Source organism: Rana temporaria, chromosome 1 (genome assembly GCF_905171775.1).
Source record: "Rana temporaria chromosome 1, aRanTem1.1, whole genome shotgun sequence".
Taxonomy (NCBI): Eukaryota; Metazoa; Chordata; class Amphibia; order Anura; family Ranidae; genus Rana; species Rana temporaria.
The window spans coordinates 399,063,961-399,070,054 of record NC_053489.1 but is presented as its reverse complement, the minus strand read 5'-3'; positions in this window follow the sequence as shown (position 1 = coordinate 399,070,054).

Genomic DNA, 6,094 nt, shown 5'->3' with positions numbered 1-6,094 from the left:
TCGTGCATGCGTCCGTGACATCGAGCGCTCGTTCTTGATTTATATAGCCTACGCATGCGTGAAGCTTCGCTCTACGTGCGTCATGACGCTGGGGCGGGACCACAATCCTTTTTCTTCATGCGACATTCTGGGATGTGTGAGGGAGAATGTGATGGCGGAACCCACGAAAACGAATAGGCCCCGCAGTGGAGGCGTTTATAGAAAACACAAGGCCACCCCCATGAGCAAGGGGGAGATGGTGGAGATGGTTCGCATCTTTGAGAAGTACGATTACGATTGTAAACTTGAAAATTATGATAGGCCCAACAGCCATAAAGACTGGGTTCTGGAGAAGGTCCTCGCGGTATTGGAAGGAGATTATGGTATCCAACGAACGAAAGACCAAATCCGCAAACGATGGTCAGATTTGAAGCACAGAGAGCAAGAAAATTTAGAAGCCATTCACCGCACCATTATCAAAAGAAGTAAGTAAATGTAATTTGAGAATTATTTGTCTGTACATTATAGATGGATGAAATTTAATGATTTAGTTTTCTGGTGGGGCCTACAGAAGAAGTTAATGGAAGTTTAAAAGCAGTTCATTAAAATTGTAAAGTTTTTATTATGTCTTGGCTACTTTTGGCAAATCCTTAATATACTGTATTCTAATTTTTTCAACAGGACAAAGGCACAGAGAAAGACACCACAGGGGACAAAGGGAGGCTTCCCTTGGCCGGGCTCCAACAGGGGAGAGAACAGGGGAGACAACAGGCCCCAAATCTGCCCCAAAACGTAAGTTAATAAAAATGCTTATGTGCTTTTGCCAGTGACAGGGGTGTTTAGAGATAGGACAAACGCCATGGTGTCAGGACTCAACTTAAGGGGTACATTACACTTTATGTTAGATGCGTGGCTCATCACTGACCATTAATGACGCATTTACAGGGTAGAGATGGGTAGAGGAGAGTCCCTGGGGATCAGAGTCACACAGAGTCACGCCTGCTAGATTTCACATCATATAAACCATATTGCCATAGCAAACAAGAGTGATGGGTGCCATCTGCCTGAGTTGTTTAATGTGGCCTAGATATAGACATGTCTTCATAGATTTTATATGACATCATACTCCTGTTCCCTAGCATAGCGTTTATTGTAATAATGCATAGTGTAGTACACTAGTGTGGCGCAAACTGGTTCACCAGGGCAAGGTTGGTGGACTTTAAAAGCAGCACATGTGATTATGTTAATATAATGTAATTTTGGCAACGATTCATAGATGATTTATTCTTTCATTTTAGAGGATTGTGAGTGTGCTCAACACCAACCTTTGCAGGATTTGGAGGATAGTGCCGGACCCAGCAAAGAGCCACCAGTCGACAGCACATCCCCAGACACCAGATATGCTGAGGGTGAAGGAGTGCAAGAAATGCAAGATGAGCCTTCGGAGGTTGTTGTTTGCCCCAGTAAGTTTTTGGAACATGTGCCTTGCAAAATCAACACCTGTTTTTTTTTTCTAGGTCCACACCACACACGCCTACACCACAATAGCAAATTATTGAGTGTATTCAAAATTTGAGCATGTAGAAGGGAGAGGTGGCAGTGGTGTTTAGGTAGATGCATTTGAAGACACATGGATATGCACCTGGCCCAAGATTTACAGAGTATTATCTGTAGTGTGTACATTCACTAGTAGTGTAGGTGTATTATGAAGATGAAAAAGGTTGTTAGGACTAATTGAGTGTCTAGGTTTAGGTAAGTATTTCAAGAAAATAGACCCCATTGTAACATTTTGGTTTATTTTGGGATTGCCTCAGTCACTTCACCATCAAACACATACTAAATTTTTGTCTTTTTCCAAGGCCACCAACTACCAGGATGCACTATTGGTCGGATCAGTGCTGATATGCTGCAGGCAATGACAGAGCTGGAAAATCTCAAGGAGGCTGCCACTGGTGTTCAGAGACGAATCCGGGATTATTACGACCTGTTAGCAAAATTTTAGTTTTTTTCTATCGTTGTTTTATAATTACAAATGTTCCCTCGTGTTCAAGGTTTTATCATGGAAATATTTGTAATTAGCCTTGTTTGCACATGCTCAGTTTGTGATAAATGAAAGAATTTGCACTAATTCTATTTGCACTACGCACATTTTGGAAAATCTGAGTTTTTTCTCCAAAAAAAAGTGTTAATGGTAGGTCATTACCACAAAATGACTATCTTTATGTGTGATTTCAGGGTCTCAGCTGAGTGTTTATCCACTCTTCTTCTCCTGGTGCCTACAAATGTCATTTTGTTATATTTTAAGGGCTTGACCTTAAAATCATACAAAAATGCACATATAGAAATGCCCAATGTATCGAGGCCAAAAGTGGAAAAACTTGTCATTCTGACCCTGGGATTGCACCAGGAGAATGAGAGTTGGTAAAGACTGTGCTAAGGGTCAGTTCACATCAGACGCAGTTCCATTCATTTTGGTGTGCATTTTTGTATGCGACAAAGATGCAGGCACAGGGTTTGACATGCACTCCATTATGGTTCCGGTTGGCTCTAGCTCACAACATGGTAGTCCGTTTCCGGTGATAAGGCTAACTACATGTTGTGAGCTACAGCCAACCACAACCCACGGGGCGCATGGAGACCACTGTGCATGCATTTTTGCCACACCCAAAAATGGAACACAGAATGAACAAAAGTGCATCTGGACAGACATTTACATTGCTAATTTTTTATTTGTTGCGTGAAGAAAGCTGAAAAAGGAAAAATTTTGATGTAAAAAAGTTTGCTATGTCTAGGGCTGAGTTTGAAAAGATGCATGTTTAGCATTTTACCCAAATAATACACAATTGTGTTATTCCTGAACTAACAATGTTTTTTGATTTTGTAAACTGCCAAAAAGTGACATTGGATTGTGCAGGATTGAACAAATATATTTTTTGAAACATTTTGTGGATTATTATTTATCTGATCACTACTACCAGTATATTTGCATATGGAAAAGGTGTGTATCAGAAACAAAAAGGCATAATAATAATACACATAGCTGTTTGTAACTTTAGAAAGGCTAATTAAACATTTGGTTGTTCTAAAATATTTAATGGTAATCACAGCAACATTTCATTAATCAGTAAAATAATAGTAATAAACAAACATAACAGCATCTTGTAAACAAATTTAATGTTTTCAAAAGGAACATCCTAAAGGTTCACAAAAAACTAAAGGACATCTTGCTGCCAAGGCACTGCCCCTCTACCCACAAAATACTCCATATATTGCTCCCGCACCAGACGGGCATTCTGGGAGGAGACAGCAGGTCGAGTTTGTTGCAGGGCTGGCATCACTGCATCTTCAGCTGGACGTCCACCTGAGGGGTCATCAGTATGCCCGGAACCTATGTAGTTAGCAGCATTCCTCCGTAGAAAATTATGGAGGATGCAGCAGCACAAAACAACATGATTTAGTTTGTATTCCGCCAAGTGAATGGCAGTCAGAAAAAGCCTAAAACGACATGACAAAATGCCAAAGGCGTTTTCAACCACCCTTCTGGCACGAGATAGTCTGTAGTTATATATCCGTTGCTCACGAGTGAGGTTCCTCATTGGAAAGGGCTTCAAAAGATGTTCCCCAAGAGCAAACGCCTCATCTGCCACAAATACAAAGTTGAGGCCCTCCACGTTGTCCTGCGCAGGTGGCAAATGTAAGGTGCCAGACGTAAGACGCTGATAAAATTCGGTATGAGCCATGACACCTCCATCAGAATGACGACCATTCATACCGACATCAACATATAAAAACTCATAATTTGCTGAAACAATAGCAAGCAGAACTATGCTGTTAAAGCCCTTATAATTATAAAAAAAAGAGCCTGAGGCCGGTGGAGGAACAATTCGGACATGTTTGCCATCAATGGCACCCCCACAGTTGGGAAAATTCCACTGATTGGCAAACTGGGCTGCAACATCCTGCCATTCCTCACGGTTTGAAGGAAACTGTGGAGTGAAGCAAAGAAAAATTAGTTAAGACTTGAGCAGAAAATATTATCAGCATTTTGAAAACATACATTATAGGGGCAAGAGAACACTAAAATATATCAAAACATTTGTGGAATAACAATTAAGAAGCAGAGCAAATAATATGCTTCATGACTCCCTCTGGTGGCAGATTAAATACATTTTGTGTAGATAATGTTAAATGCTTAAAGCTTGGCAAGTGGTAAGAACTCTCTCCTTTGCCATGGGACCAATATGGTGAACCAATGAAGGATCAGGTTGCAACCGACTTGGGGTTTTGTGACTGTCACACCAGAGGGTAGACAATAACATAATATATACAAATAAGACAAAGTACTAATAAAATATTTTGGAGAAATCATGAAGTGTATCAAATGTGAAAACAAAGAAAAAAACTTACCCGAATATAGTCCTTCTGCAGGACTTGAATAATGGCACAGCAAGTGTCCGGAATTATGTGTCCCAGAGCCTGGGGAGAGATCCCAGTAGTAAACTTTATGTCCTGTAGATTTCTCCCTGTCGCCAAATATCGCAAAGTGGCTATGAGCCGTTGCTCTGCAGGAATAGCAGGCCTCATACAGGTGTCCTTCTTGCTAATATATGGGGACAGCAAGTTTAGAAGACGCTGGAAGCAGGCATCGGACATCCGAAGATAGTTCCGAAAATCATTCGGATTATTTTCCTGCAGCTCCCTCAGCAATGCCATATGTGAAAATTGGTCCCGATGAAGCAACCAATTTTTGGTCCAAACAGTCCTCCTCTTCCTGGTCCTGGTCCGGGCTTGAGCAATAGCCAGAACTCCAAGACCATAAATAGCCCGTTCTCTCGCTGGATTCCGCAACATCTCGTTATCGAGCGAACGCACGCAAAGTAACGAGCAAAAAGGCACGAAAATGGAAATCGGGAAAGCACTCACACGAAACGTAAACTAACTATATAGTAGCTGATGGAACGCAACGCGGGACGTACGAAACTTGAACTTCCTCTTTGAATCGCGTGGCCGTACGTTAAAACGTCACTACGTTCGTGTTGGTTGAGGAAAAAGTCCGAGTGTGTGTATGCTATGGGTGTGATCGGACAAATCAATTAAGTCAAAAATCCAAGGGAAATTTTGTTGGATGTCCGACCGTGTGTACGAGCCTTTACAGTAAAGAATCCTCTATGTAGTATAAGGTTAAACCTCTTATCTTCAAATTTTAATGAGTGGCCATGTGTCTTGTTAAACTCTCTTCTGCAAAAAAGCTTTATCCCTATTGTGGGGTCATTAAAACCGTATTTGTAAATTGAAATCATATCCCCTCTCAAGCGTCTCTTCTCCATAGAGAATAAGTTCAGTGCTCGCAACCTTTACTCCTAACTAATATCCTTCAGACCCTTTATTAGCTTTGTTGCCCTTCTTTGTACTCTGCCTCGCTCCAACTGGACAGCGTACTCTAGGTGCAGCCGGACCAGAATCTTTCAGAACTGCCAAATTATCGCTTTATTTCTGGAGTTAATCCCCTTTTTAATGCATGACAATATTCTGTTTGCTTTGTTAGCAGCAGCTTCCCATTGCATGCCATTGATGAGCCTATCATCTACTAGGACCCCCAAGTCCTTTTCCATCCTAGATTCCCCCAGTGTATAGATTGCATTCATATTTTTACCACCCAAATGCATTATTTTAAATTTTTTACATTAAACATCATTTACCATGTAGTTGCCCACCCAATTAATTTGTTCAGATCTTTTTGTAAGGTTTCCAGATACTGCGGAGATGTTATTGCCCTGCTTAGCTTAGTATTAACCGCAAATTCAGAGATTAAACTGTTTACCCCATCCTCCAGGTCGTTTATTAACAAATTAAATAGGATTGGTCCCAGCAAAGAACCTAAAGAATCTATCCAAAACTAAACACATTTTTTCATTCTGCACATCTCCAGTGTGGAACAGTGTGTCCCCTGCTGACCGCTGTGGTTATTTTCAATGATCCCTACATTACCATTGACCCACTATTCGACCATGATTAAGCACTAGCTCAGTGCGAAACGCGTCGGCTATCTACCTGTTCCTTTGTTGCACCTTGTGAAGTGATGTACTTGCTGTGTTTTTTTAATAAAAGACAACCG